The 15419-nt window shown below is 48.8% G+C and overlaps 1 pseudogene; it reads right to left on the bottom strand.

The window, feature by feature from the left end:
• Positions 1-10258: 10258 nt before the first annotated feature.
• On the bottom strand, positions 10259-10491 carry LOC139264855 (U2 spliceosomal RNA; annotated as a pseudogene).
• Between the last annotated feature and the right edge of the window lie 4928 nt (positions 10492-15419).

A 15419-nucleotide genomic window follows, 5' to 3' on the forward strand; every position in this document is an offset into this window, starting at 1 on the left:
TGACAATAGGGATCATCTATGTCATACTTTTCTGCATTATCTCCAAAGCTGGAATGTTTCCTTTGTATTCTGTAAAATAAAATTAGCCCTTGCAAATTACATCTCTAGAAATTTGTTAGCACCCCAATGCAATTTTGAAATATCAATGAGCGAAGCTTGTACTACAAATGAATGCTTCTCCTGACCCCATAAAAATCATAGAGGAAGAAATTCGCCAGTCCCCGTCTGGGGCGTTAATTTTAAAAATGTTGAAAATTTAACGCCAGGTGCAAAGGATTCTGAAATTCTTCTAAATTGGGCTTTAGCCTCCCAGGAAGGAACCGGGCTGTAAATCAAGTCATAATGATCTCAGTGGGACAAGACAGGGCTGCTACACCAGAGCGCTACTGAATTTCAGATGACTTGCATTCAGCCATCATCTTTCAATCCTTCACACTGGCTCATTGCAGCTCTTAAAAAGGAGGTTGTATCAATGTGCAGCTACTCATTTTCATCATTCCTGGAACTGAAGTCGACCTGACAGCAAGTGAAACATCTCATAGATATGGCTGTTCCCAAGCCGAATCCAAGGGAGAGAGATCGTCAATTCACTGACGTCACGTTGAAGGCATTAGTGGCAGCAATGGAGCAAAGGAGGGAGTCATGTATGTATTCTGGGATCACTAGCCACTAGCCACTTCATTGCGAGAGGGATGGAGTACAAAAGCAGGGAGGACCTTCTGCAACTGTATAGGGTATTGGTGAGACCTCACCTGGAGTACTGCGTGCAGTTTTGATCGCCTTACTTAAGGAAGAATATACTGGCTTTGGAGGGGGTACAGAGACGATTCACTAGGTTGATTCCGGAGATGAGGGGGTTACCTTATGATGATAGATTGAGTAGACTGGGTCTTTACTCGTTGGAGTTCAGAAGGATGAGGGGTGATCTTATAGAAACATTTAAAATAATGAAAGGGATAGACAAGATAGAGGCAGAGCGGTTGTTTCCACTGGTCGGGGAGACTAGAACTAGGGGGCACAGCCTCAAAATATAGGGGAGCCAATTTAAAACCGAGTTGAGAAGGAATTTCTTCTCCCAGAGGGTTGTGAATCTGTGGAATTCTCTGCCCAAGGAAGCAGTTGAGGCTAGCTCATTGAATGTATTCAAGTCACAGATAGATAGATTTTTAACTAATAAGGGAATTAAGGGTTATGGGGAGCGGGTGGGTAAATGGAGCTGAGTCCACGGCCAGATCAGCCATGATCTTGTTGAATGGCGGAGCAGGCTCGAGGGGCTAGATGGCCTACTCCTGTTCCTAATTCTTATGTTCTTATGTAGATGGCATCACTGTTGGAGGCCGTTGGGCTGCACGCACATGTGTGCAGCCTAAGTATAAAAGGCCAGCCATTTTATATATTAGACTTTTGGGCCTTAATAAAGCAGAGCCAAGGTCTTAGTGTTAAACAGTACTCAGTCTAACAGTTATTGCATACACAACATTTGGCAATGAGGCAACAAGAACATTTGCATGCAAACATGTGCACAATTGGATTGTTGGAGCGAATTATGGAAGGAGAAGATTGGGCAGACTTTGTGAGCCGTTTGAGCCAGTTCTTCGTGGCCAACAAAATGGAGGAGGTCGGCAATGCAGATCGGTGCCGGACGGTGTTCCTCATGGTTTGCGGTCCAAAAATTTATGGTCTGATAAAGAATCTACTCCTGCCTGTGAGTCCAACAGAGAAGACTTATGAAGAATTGTGTACACTGGTACAGGACCACCTTAAGCCAGAAGAAAGCGCCATCATCTCGAGATACAGATTTGACACGCACGTTCACTCAGAGGTCCAGAATGCGGGAGAATTCATTGCTGACCTGAGATGTCTAGCGGGACCGTGTAAGTTCGGGGCTGTGTTGGCAGACATGCTGCGGGACTTCTTTGTAATCGACATCAACCACGAGGTGATCCTGCATAAACTACTGGCGGTGGAGACGTTGGACTTGAACAGGGCCATCACGATCGCTCAGTCATGCATGACGACGGATAGAAGTCTAAAGCAGATAGCAGTGGAAAAGTCGAAACTCAGCATTCGGCAGAGCGGCACATGGCAGGGCCTACCCGAGTGCGTTCGCGAAACCTGTGGTAGACCAAAGACCGTCATCGGGAATGCATCCAATTTCTCCGTGTTGGCGTTGTGGAGGAAATCACCGGCACCAGCAGTGCCGATTTAAGCAATATAGTTGCAAAGGCTGTCTGAGAGTGGGGCATCTCCAGCGCAACTGTCCTTAGATGAGCAAGCATACTGCGACACATCACGTGGAGGATGATGGTCAGATTAGCATGGGATCCGGATATGCAATCTGAGATACCAGAGGAGGAAGTGTATGGACTGTACTCATTCCTAACTAAGAGCAAACCGATAATGATCAACATGAAATTTAATGGGGTGCCGGTATCAATGAATGGGATACGGGGGCGAGTCAATCGATAATGAGCCAGAGGGCATTCGACAAGCTGTGAGGTCCAGGCTGAATCCAGTCAATGCCAAGTTGCGCACGTACACCAAAGAACAGTGATTGGCAGTGCCACAATTAAAGTGTTGTATGACGGTGCGGTTCACGAGTTACTGCTATGGATTGTCCCAGGCAATGGCCCAATGCTGTCCGGCAGGAACTGGCTTGAAAAAAATCAGATGCGATTGGAACGACATCAAGGCGTTGTTGTCGGAGAAAGATACATGTGCCCAAATACTGAGCAAGTTTCCCTCGCTGTTCAAACTAGGCATCAGCAACTTCACGGGAGCCAGGGTGCAGATCCACATGGACTCGGATGCAAGACCCGTCCATCATAAAGCTCAGGCAGTTCCATATATGATGAGGGAGAAGGTCGAAATTGAACTGGACAAATTCCAGCGTGAAGGGATCATATCACCGGTTGAATTTAGTGAATGGGCCAGCATCATTGATCCTGTGCTGGCACAGTCAGAATCTGTGGAGACTACAAGGCTACGATCAACAGGGTTTCGAAACAGGATCAGTATCCATTACCGAAGGCTGACGACTTGTTTGCAACGCTAGCCAGGGGAAGTCATTCACCAAACTGGACTTGTTGTTGGCCTACATGACGCAGGAGCTGGTCGAGACGTCGACGAAAAACTTATGTGCATTAACACACATAGAGGACTGTTTTTTATCACAAGTGCCCTTTTGGAATTCACTCAGCTGCAGCAATATTTCAGAGGAACATGGAGAGTCTACTGAAGTCCGTTCCCAGAACCGTCGTGTTCCAAGATGACATCCTGATCACAGGTCGTGACTCCGAGGAACATCTGAATAACCTGGAAGAGGTTCTACATAGTCTGTACAAAGTGGGGCTCAGACTGAAATGCTCGAAGTGCGTCTTCATGGCACCAGAGGGCGAATTCCTGGGGAGGAAAATTACTGCTGACGGCATCAGGCACACGGACGCGAAAACCAAGGCCATCAAGAATGCACCCAAGCCGCAGAATGTGACGGAGCTGCATTTGTTCCTGGGTCTACTCAACTACTTCAGTAACTTCCTACCTAAATTGAGCACCTTATTAGAACCACTGCACATGCTGCTAAGAAAAGGCGACAACTAGGTGTGGGGTGCATCGCAAAACAGAGCTTTTGAGAAAGCCACTAATCTGCTTTGCTCTAACAAGCTGCTGGTACATTATGACCCATGTAAATGTTTAGTATTGGCCTGTGATTATTCATCATATGGAATTGGTTGCGTACTCTAACAAGCTAATAAGTCGGGTAAACTTCAACCAGTCGCATATGCTTCAAAAAGTTTGTCAAAAACGGAAAGAGCCTACAGCATGGTAGAGAAAGAAGCACTAGTCTGTGTGTATGGGGTTAAAAAGATGCATCAGTAATTGTTTGGTCTTCGGTTTGAACTGAAAACAGGTAACAAGCCACTCATTTCACTGTTCTCTGAAAAAAAGGTATCAATGCCAAAGCTTTATCCCGCATCCAGAGGTGGGCGCTGACATTATCCGCTTATGATTATGTCATTCACCATAGACCTGGCACCAAGAATTGTGCCGATGCTTTGAGCCGTCTGCCGTTGCCCACACCAGAGGTGGAAACTCCACAATCGGCGGACCTATTGTTAGTTATGGATGCTTTTGAGAGTGAGGATACCCCTGTCACGGCTCAACAAGTTAAGACCTGGACCAGCCAGGACCCGATTTTATCGGTGGTGAAGCGTTGCATCCTCAAAGGTGATTGGTCAGCCATAACCAAGCAAATGTGCGAAGACCAAACCTTACATTCGTTGCAAAGACGAACTGTCTATTCAGTCGGATTGTATACTGTGGGGCAATCGTGTTGTTATGCCCAAGAAAGGGAGAGAGAAATTTGTACGTGAGCTACATAGCACACATCCCGGCATTGTAACGATGAAAGCCATCACCAGGTCTCATGTGTGGTGGCCAGGAATTGACTTTGACCTGGAATCATGTGTGCATCAGTGCAACACTTGCATGCAGCTTAGTAAAGCACCAGCGGAATCGCTGCTGAGTCTGTGGTCATGGACATCCAAACCATGGTCCAGGATCCACATAGACTTTGCAGGTCCCTTCCTGGGGAAGATTTTTTTAGTTGTGGTGGATGCATATTTGAATTAGATAGAGTGTACAATCATGTCATCCAGCACATCCACAGCTACCATTGAGAATCTCAGTGTCATGTTCACAACACATGGTCTGCCTGACATCGTTGTTAGCGACAACGGATCGTGCTTCACCAGTCAGGAGTTTCAAGCATTCATGAAACTCAATGGTATCAAACATGTAAGGTCAACACCATTCAAACCTGCATCCAATGGGCAAGCAGAACGTGCTGTCCAAATCATAAAGCAGAATATGAAGCGAGTAACCCAAGGGTCACTGCAGACCCGCCTGTTATGCATACTGCTTAGTTACAGGACAAGACCACACTCGCCTACCGGGGTCTCGCCTGTTGAACTAATGCTGAAGAGAGTTCTTAAGACCAAGCTATCTCTTGTACACCCTGAATTGAATAATCATTTTGAATATAGAAGACAATGTCAGCAAGAGTATCACGATCGCGCAGCTGTGTTACGCGATATTTCTGTAAATGATCCTGTAGATGTTCTGAATTATGGACAGGGTCCCAAGTGGATTGCTGGTACTGTCATGGCCAAGGAGGGCAATAGAGTATTTATTGTCAAACTCAAAAATGGGCAAACATGTAGGAAACATATAGATCAGACAAAGCTGCGGCACACAGACGAACCGGAACAGTCAGAGGAAGAGACAATCGACGACCAACCAACCTATCCCCAGTCACCAGAGGACTCAGTGGTCATCAGTGAATCGGGACTTTCAATCACTGACATGTTCAATGAGAATGTACCTTCAATCCCTGACATGGCCATTGCCACTCCCACCAGGTCAGCCACCCAGCCACCAGTCAGAACAGACTCTGAACACTCACCCAAGGCTGGAGTTGAACTGAGACGGTCAACTCGGGAGCGTAAAATATCGGACCATCTCAATTTTTAAAAGACTGTGTTAATATCTCAGAGGGGTTCATTGTCATGTGTGTACTTTTGGGATCACTAGCAACTAGATGACATCACCTTTGGAGGCCATTGGGCTGCACGCACGTGTGTGCATCCCAAGTAAAAAGCCAGCCATTTAGTATATGAGTCACTTTGGGCCTTAATAAAGCAGAGCCAAGGTCATACCTCTTGGAGTTAAACAGTACTCAGTCTAACAGTTATTGCATGCACAACAGAGGGAAGGACTGTTCCTGGCACATGGAAGGAGGCCATTCCCCCAGATCTTCACGCCAATGTTGAGGGAAGTGGCACCGGAGGTTACAGCCCGATGTGTCGTGGAACACAGCCTGACCCAGTGTCATAAAAAATTCAATGAACTCAGTCGGGTGGTCAAGGTGAGTACATGTTTCCATACCTCCTACATACCAGCAGCAGAGAGGGGAGCAGCAGAGAGAGGAGCAGCAGAGAGGGGAGATGCAGAGAGGGAGCAACAGAGAGGGGAGCAGCAGAGAAGGCAGATGCAGAGAAGGGAGATGCAGAGAGGGGAGATGCAGAGAGGGCAGATGCAGAGAGAGAATATGCAGAGAGGGGAGATGCTGAAAGGGGAGCAGCAGAGAGGGGAGATACCAAATGGCTAGAACAGTACTTTGTAGCCAATGAGCTGGACGGAGAAGAAAGCGCTGCAAAAAGGAGAGCAGTCCTCCTCACGGTCTGCGGGGCACCGACCTACAGCCTCATGAAGAATCTTCTGGCTCCGGTGAAACCCACAGAAAAGTCATATGAGAGCTGTGTACACTGGTTCAGGAGCATCTTAACCCGAGGGAGAGCGTGCTGATGGCAAGGTATCGGTTCTACACGTGCCAGCGATCTGAAAGCCAGGAAGTGGTGAGCTACGTCGCCGAGCTAAGGCGATTTGCAGCACAATGTGAGTTTAATGGCTACCTGGAGCAAATGCTCAGAGACTTTTTGTACTGTGCATTGGCCACGAGACCATCCTACCAAAATTTTTGACTGTCGAGACATTGACCCTCAGTAAGGCCATTGCGATAGCATAGGCGTTTATGTCCACCAGTGATAACACCAAACAAATCTCTCAGCACACAAGTGCTAGCAATGTTCATAAATTAACTGGAACTGTGTTTGCGAGCAGAAATGTGCAGGGCAGAAACCAAGAGTCTGCAACTGCCAGCAGGCCTCAGGTGACCCAGATGAGTCAGAGTCCGCAACAAAGGATGAATGCAAGGCAATTCACACCTTGTTGGCATTGTGGAGGCTTCCATTCAGCCTATTCATGCCACTTCAAAGGGTATGTTTGCAAGAGCTGTGGAACAATGGGGCACCTCCAACGAGCTTGCAGATGAACTGCAAGCTCTGCAAAACCTGCTAACCACCACATGGCAGAGGAAGATTGGTCCATGGTGGATCAAAGCAATTTCGAGCCTCAGAGAGAGGAGGCAGATGCTGAAGTACATGGGGTGCACACATTTTCGACCAAAATGTCCACCTATAATGCTAAATGTAAAATTGAATGGCTTACCCATAGCCATGGAACTGGACATTGGCGCTAGCCAATCCATCATGAATAAAAAGATGTTTGAGAGACTGTGGTGCAACAAGGCACTCAGACCAGCCCTGAGCCCCATCCACACAAAACTGAGAACATACACCAAAGGACTTATCACTGTCCTGGGCAGCGCCATGGTCAAGGTCACCTACGAGGGCACGGTGCATGAACTGCCACTCTGGATTGTCCCAGGCGATGGCCCCACACTGCTTGGAAGGAGCTGGCTGGGCAAAGTCCGCTGGAACTGGGATGACATCCGAGCGCTATCACATGTCGATGAGGCCTCATATACCCAGGTTCTTAACAAATTTCCTTCCCTTTTTGAGCCAAGCATTGGAAACTTTTCCGGGGCGAAGGTGCGGATCCACTTGGTCCCAGAGGCACGACCCATTCACCACAAGGCGCGAGCGGTACCTCACATGATGAGGGAGAGAGTGGAAATCGAGCTCGACAGGCTGAAATGTGAGGGCATCATCTCCCCAGTGGAATTCAGCGAGTGGGCCAGCCCGATTGTTCCAGTACGCAAAAGTGATGGCACGGTCAGGATTTGCGACGATCATAAAGTAACTATTAATCGTTTCTCGCTACAGGACCAATATCTAAGACAGACGATCTATTTGCGACACTGGCAGGAGACAAGACGTTCACCAAGCTCGACCTGACTTCGGCCTACATGACGCAGGAGCTGGAGGAGTCTTCGAAGGGCCTCACCTGCATCAACATGCACAAGGGACTGTTCATCTACAACAGATGCCCATTTGGAATTCGGTCGGCTCAGCGATCTTCCAGACAAACATGGAGAGCCTACTCAGGTCGGTACCATGCATGGTGGTTTTTTAGGACGACATATTGGTCACGGGTCAGGACACCGTCGAGCACCTACAAAACCTGAAGGAGGTCCTCCAGCGACTGGATCGCATAGGGCTGCGGCTGAAGAGGTCGAAATGCTTCTTCATGGCAACAAGTGGAGTTTTTGGGGAGAAAGATTGTGGCGGACGGCATTCGGCCCACAGACGCCAAGACAGAGGCTATCAGGAACGTGCCCAGGCCACAGAACATCACGGAGCTGCGGTCGTTCCTGGGACTCCTCAACTATTTTGGTAACTTCCTACCATGGTTAAGCATTCTCTTAGAGCCCTTACATGTGTTATTGTGTAAAGGTAAGAACTGGGTATGGGGAAAAAAAACAAGTAATTGCTTTTGAGAAAGCCAGAAACATTTTATGCTCCAACAAGCTGCTTGTATTGTATAACCCGTGTAAAAGACTTGTGCTAACATGTGATGCGCCGTCGTATGGAGTCGGGTGTGTATTCCAACAAGCTAACGTTGCGGGGAAGTTGCAACCTGTAGCCTATGCCTCCAGGAGCTTGTCTAAGGCCGAGAGGTCCTACAGCATGATTGAGAAAGAGGCGTTAGCGTGTGTGTTCGGGGTAAAGAAAATGCATCAGTACCTGTTTGGCCTGAAATTTGAGCTGGAAACCGATCACAAGCCCCTCATATCCCTGTTCTCTGAAAACAAGGGGATAAATACTAATGCCTCAGCCCGCATACAAAGGTGGGCACTCGCGCTATCAGCGTAAAACTATACCATCCGCCACAGGCCAGGCACCGAGAACTGTGCGGATACTCTCAGTCGGCTACCATTGCCCACCACGGGGGTGGAAATGATGCAGCCTGCAAACTTGTTGATGGGGGCGCAGCCCGCAGACTTGTTGATGGTCATGGAAGCATTTAAAAATGATAACTTACCTGTCACTGCTCGCCAGATTAGGACTTGGACCAGCCAAGATCCTCTGCTGTCCCTAGTAAAAAAAACTGTGTACTGCATGGGAGCTGGGCCAGCATCCCCGTTGAAATGCAAGAGCTAATCAAGCCATTCCAGCGGCGAAAGGACGAGCTGTCCATTCAGGAAGACTGCTTGTTGTGGGTAACCGCATAGTGCTACCCCAAAAAGGGCAGGGAGACGTTCATCTCGGATCTCCACATCACTCACCCGGGTATAGTAATGATGAAAGTGATAGCCAGATTCCACCTGTGGTGGCCTGGTATCGACTTTTACTTAGAGTCCTGTGTACGGACTCTAAGTTTGTGGTCCTGGCCCTCCAGACCATGGTCAAGGATCCATGTCGACTATGCGGGCCCGTTTTTCGGTTAAATGTTCCTGGTGGTGGTGGATACTGTAAAGTCCTGACCCTGCAGTACAGACTTACACGAGGCACATGCTGATGTCAAGGTCACTCTGGACATGCACCTTTATTTCACAGCTCTCGAGTGCCACACTTGCCTGAGACCTGCCTTTATATACCTGTGTGGAACAGGTATGCAGTGTCTCCTGGTGGTAAAGTATGCTTGTGGTTACAGGTCATATCTAGTTACAGTCATGTATAGCATGGTAAGATACAGTTATATACAGTAGTGTGAGATACATGACATCACCCAAGGTTTTATTGTCTTTATAGATTCAGTCACTCAGGTAGTCCAAGCTCTCGCGTGGAGCGTCTTAGTTGTGGTTCAGTTGTTTGCCTTGATGCCTGTTTTTCATTCGCTGTGATTGCTGGTATCTCACCTGGGCTGTCTGTTTCGTTCAGTATGATTGCTGGTATCTCGCCTGGGCTGTCTGTTGAGACTGCCCTTTTCTCAGGTTGTTCCCTCTGTCTGTCCACCAGGTGTGGTGTGAGTTCCACATTGTGGTCTGTCTCTGGTTCTGCAGTGTTGTTGGTGAAACTACTTTTTACTTAGTCTACATGCCTCCGGCAGGTTTGGCCATTATCCATTTGTACAACCAGTAGCCTGTTTCCTTCCTTGCCTGTTACTGTCCCTGCAAGCCATTTGGGATCCCTGCCATAGTTTAGCACAAACACTTTGTCCTCTATCTCATTCCACCTCCGCCTCGAATTTCGGTCATGGTACTCAGTTAGCTTCCGGTGCTTTGCCTCAACAATTTCATGCATGTCTGGGAGGATTAACGAGAGCCTGGTCTTTAAGGTCCGTTTCATCAATAGTTGCGTGGGGGGAACCCCAGTCAACGAATGCGGATGTTATCTATTTTTTTTTTTAATTCGTAGCCAATCGTTCCAATTCTTTGTCAAATCACAAACACCAGAGGTCACCTTGCACATGCCAAGGATCACTCTGCGCCAATGCTCTTAGCCAAAAGGCCTAGAGCCACTGCACCGTTCCTGGAAGTACTGCAATACCAGGTTCGTGCCATGGAGGTGGATGGGTCAAGCCACCCCACACACCTCCGTGGAGGTGGATGGGTCAAGCCACCCCACCCACCTCCTGTTTCCAAAAAGGCAAGCATATACCTTCCTGACCAGGGAGAAACCACCCGGAGGTCATGGTGGCTGGTCAGGTCAGTTACGCATGATCTTAGCCAAAAGGCCGAGAAGCGGATGTTATCTGTATGCCAGCAGCAGTCGCAACAGGCGGCTCTGCAGCGTGGGACCTTGGATTTTTAGCATGCCTTGTTTTATGATTTACACTACTCGCTCTGCCTGGCCATTGGAGGCCGGCTTGAACGGTGCCGTTTTAACGTGATTTATGGCGTGGTCAACTATAAAATCTTGAAATTCTGCGCTGGTGAAGCACGGACCATTATCACTGACCAATATGTCAGGAATTCCGTGCGTTGCAAACATGGTTCTAAGGCTCTCCACAGTGGTGGAGGTGGTGCTCGAGTTTAAAATGGTGCACTCGATCCACTTTGAAAATGCATCGACGACTACGAAGAACATTTTCTCCAAATTGCGGAGATGGGAGTCGGTGTCCCTGCCCGTGATGAGTATGTCATCTTGAAACACAACCATCCCCGGGATGGACTTGAGCAGACTCTCCATGTTGCGCTGGAATATAGCAGCTGCCAACCTGATGCCAAATGAGCATCGATTGTACATAAAAAGGTCTCGATGTCTGTTGATGGTGGTGAGTAGCTTAGACTCTTCGGTCAGTTCTTGTGTCATTTAAGCAGATGTGAGATCTAGTTTGGAGAAAACTTTTCCTTCAGCCAATGTTGCAAATAGGTCCTCCGCTCTGGGCAGCGGGTATTAGTCCTGTAGGGAGATTCTGTTTATGGTAGACTTGTAATCCCCACAGATTCGTACGGATCCATCAGGCTTCATGACGGGGATGATGGGACTAGCCCAGTCGCTAAATTCCACGAGTGAGATAATGCCTTTCCGCAGAAGCAGGTCCAGTTCGTGTTCAATTTTTTCCCTCATCACTTAAGGAACAGCTCTAGCCTTGTGATGGACCGGTCTGGCATCCTGTGTGATGTTGATTTTAACTTTAGCCCCTTTGAAGGTGCCCACACCTAGCTGAAAGAGATGTTCAAAACAACTTAGAACTGTTGAGCAGGAGGTCCGTTCCTCTGACGACATGGCGTGAACATCATCCCATTTTCAATTTAGTTTTGCCAGCCAGCTTCTCCCCAACAGTGCTGGAAGATTTCCGGGGACAATCCAAAGGGGAAGTCGGTTCACTGTCCCTTTGTGTGTGATTGAGAGCAAGGCGCTGCCAAGGACTGGGATGATATCTTTGGTATAGGTGCTTAGTTTGGTGTCGATCCTTGTGTGTTTTGGTCTGTTGCTTTTGTGCGACCACAGCTGTTCAAATTGTTGGACGCTCATGAGAGATTGACTAGCTCCCGTGTCCAGTTCCATGTTGACGGGTATCCCGTTGAGTAGGACCCCCATCATTATTGGAGGCATCTTGTTGTAAGAACAGTGACATTGATCGTGTTGACCCGCTGTCCCCCAGCATCCCGGGCACTGTCCCCACCGTCTTCTGGTCCGCTTTCCGACCCTTCCGATTCGTATACCAGCCGAGCTGCTGTTTTGCTGCACATGCGAGCCAGATGCCCTGTATAGTTGCAGTTTCTGCAAACAGCATGCTGAAATCGACATACCCTTGTTGAGTGCCTTCCCTCACATCTCCAACACAGACCGCTTCCATTGTTTCCGAAGGATGAGCTGCGTCTGACTGATCTCTCTTGAGCTTCTCTCAGTCTGTAGTTGATTGCTCGCATTGTGGGTTGATGAGGTGTGAACGGCCGTTCATGTGGCCCTTGATGGCTTCTGGCGCCACTGTCTGCTGTTGAAGACCTGCTCTCCTGCCTTTGTCTGTGTGTGGGGTAGTGGCTCGTTTCACGCTGTGAACCCCTTATTCCAATGTTTTGTTAGTTGTCGTACCCGCAGTATAGATCAACCTTGTTTCTTCTTCTCCTGCCAAGATTGTCTGTGCGACTAGTGCTGCTGCCTCTAGGGTCAAGTTCTTGGTCTCTATAAGCTTTCTGAATATGCCTGCGTGGCCTATTCCTTCAATAAAAAAGTCTCTCAGTACTTCTCTCCTTAGTTCATCGGAGAACTCACATAAACTAACCAGCCTCCGAAGTTCCGCCACAAAGTCGGGTATGCTCTGGCCCACACAGCGTCTGTAGTTCTATAACCTGTGTCTGGCCATGTGTAGGCTGCTCGCTGGCTTCAGGTCGTCTCTCACCAGTGTGCTAAACTCCTCAAACGACTTGCTTGCTGGTTTCTCGGGTGCCAGCAGGTCCTTCATTAAGGCGTATGTTTTCGAGCCACAGCTGGTCAAGAGATAGGCTCTTCTCTTGTCTGCCTTATTGTCACCCAACCAGTCTTTGGTTATAAAGCTTTGCTGGAGCCTTTCTATAAAGTCCTCCCAATTGTCTCCAGCATTGTATTTCTCATCTGAGCCGTTGGTAGCCATTCTGTGGATTCTGTGATCCCATCCTCGTCGCCACTGTAATGTCCTGACCCTGCAGTACAGACTTACACGAGGCACATGCTGAAGTCAAGGCCGCTCTGGACCTGCACCTTTATTTCACAGCTCTCATGTGCCACACTTGCCTGAGACCTGTCTTTATATACCTGTATGGAACAGGTATGCAGTGTCTCCTGCAAGTGCACCCCTGTGGTAAAGTATGCTTGTTTACATGTCATATCTAGTTACAGTCATGTATAGCATGGTAAGATACAGTTATACACATTAATGTGAGATACATGACAGATGCTTTTTCAACATGGATTGAATGTGAAATAATGTCGGGAAGTACTGCCACCGCCACCATTGAAAGCCTGAGGGCCATGTTTACCACCCACAGCCTGCCTGACATACTGGTCAGTGACAACGGGCCATATTTCACCAGTGCCGAATTTAAAGAATTCATGACTCGCAATGGAATCAAACATGTCACCTCGGCCCCGTTTAAACCAGCCTCCAATGGGCAGGCAGAGCGGGCAGTACAAACAATCAAACAGAGCCTTAAATGAGCCACAGAAGGCTCACTCCAAACCCGCCTGTCCCAAGTACTGCTCAGCTACCGCACGAGACCCCACTCGCTCACAGGGGTGCCCCGGCTGAGCTACTCATGAAAAGCACACTCTAAACCAGACTCTCGCTGGTTCACCCCAACCTGCATGATCAGGTAGAGAGCAGGCGGCAGCAACAAAATGTAAATGATGGTCGCGCCACTGTGTCACGGGAAATTGATCTGAATGACCCTGTGTATGTTAAACTATGGACATGGTCCCAAGTGGATCGCGGGCACGGTGATAGCTAAAGAAGGGAGTAGGTTGTTTGTAGTCAAACTGGACAATGGACAAATTTGCAGAAAGCACCTGGACCAAATCAGGCTGCGGTTCACAGACTGCCCTGAAAAACCCACAGCAGACACCACCTTTTTCGAGCCCACAACACACACCCAAAGGATCAACGACATCACCCCTGACCAGGAAATCGAACCCATCATGCCCAACAGCCTAGCAAGGCCAGGGTCACTCAGCAGCCCGGCAGGGCCAACAACACGCCAGCCCAGCGAGGGCACAGCCAACACACCAGAACAGACATTTGTACCGAGGCGGTCCACCAGGGAAAGAAAGGCTCCCGACCACCTCACCATGTAAATAGTTTTCACTTTGACTTTGCGGGGGAGTGATGTTGTGTATCTGTAAAGCATGCACTCCCATGTTCCGCCACCAGGGAGTGCATCCCCTGAAGTCCCAAGGGATCCCAGCATCCCTTGGGAGCACTGTATATAAGCCGGCCCCTAAGGCCTGTTCCTCACTCTGGAGTATCTTAATAAAGACTGAGGTCATTTGTTACTTTAACCTCCCTGTGTGCAGTCTCATCTGTGTTCGGAACACAATACAGAGAGTGGAGATGCAGAGAGGGGAGATACAGAGAGAGGAGATTCAGAGAGGGGAGATGCAGAGAGGGGAGATGCAGAGAGGGAGCAGCAGAGAGTTTGAACTCATCATCATCATAGGCAATCTCTCGAAACAAGGATGACCTGTTTCCATGCCAAAAAGGAATGAGTTCACAGGTATTTCAATGAAGGACCTAATATTCCGGATCCCGAGCTACATCTTCAAGAGTGAAAGATGTCAGTGTGGATTTCTTGAACATGTGATGGCCGTTGCACACCAGCCACCATACGGGCTTGACAGAGCTAGGTGTTGGTCCAGTGGCAAGGATTAACCAAGACGACTGGAGACCTGCTCTGCTGCATGGACCTAGTGAGCACACATATCGCAGTGAGGGCTGGCCCGTGCTGCCCCTGGACTCTTGCCTCTTCTGGGCCCCGAACTCTCAGGCCTCCTCTGGGCCGCGATCACGTTGCTCCATGATCTCTCGCCGCTCCTGCGCCCCGGCCTCGCCGCTCCTGCTGCACCTGCCCACACTGCAACCAGCCGTCGCCCTCCTGCAGCTGCATGCACTGCTTCCTGAAGTGGCACGCAGCCGCACACTGCTCCCTCTAATGGTCCCTCTAATTCATTGGGAGGGGTGAAGTTAGAATCCACTAGGGAATTACTGCATGTTATTAGGTCTCATTTCTGTACTGTATGTATGCTGTTTGTATACTGGATTATATTCTCCACAGAGATGGTGATTTCATTTAGTACTGCATGTTTTAGCCAGTGTATGTGAGACCAATCACGCCTCCCCAGAGGTCTGTGTCCTTGCCGACCCTGGCGTTGAAGTCACCGAGGAGGATCAGTTTGTCGCCCATGGGAATGCAGGACAGGGATTTTTCGAGGTTGGTGTAAAAACCCTCTTTGGCCTCATCTGTTGCATCGAGTGTTAGGGAAAGCCAACTCCAGTGGTATCCTACTCCTGACAAAATGCCTCGAGCACGAACTTGTCATCACGAACACCTTGTTCCGCCAGAGGGACAAATACAAGACATCGTGGCAATACCCTCGCTTTAAGCACTGGCACCTGCTCGACTATGTCATCATCCGAGCCAGGGATCACAAGGATGTGCACATCACCCACACCATGACAGGAGCCGACGACTGCTGGAC

This window comes from Pristiophorus japonicus, chromosome 5 (genome assembly GCF_044704955.1).
Source record: "Pristiophorus japonicus isolate sPriJap1 chromosome 5, sPriJap1.hap1, whole genome shotgun sequence".
Lineage (NCBI taxonomy): Eukaryota > Metazoa > Chordata > Chondrichthyes > Pristiophoridae > Pristiophorus > Pristiophorus japonicus.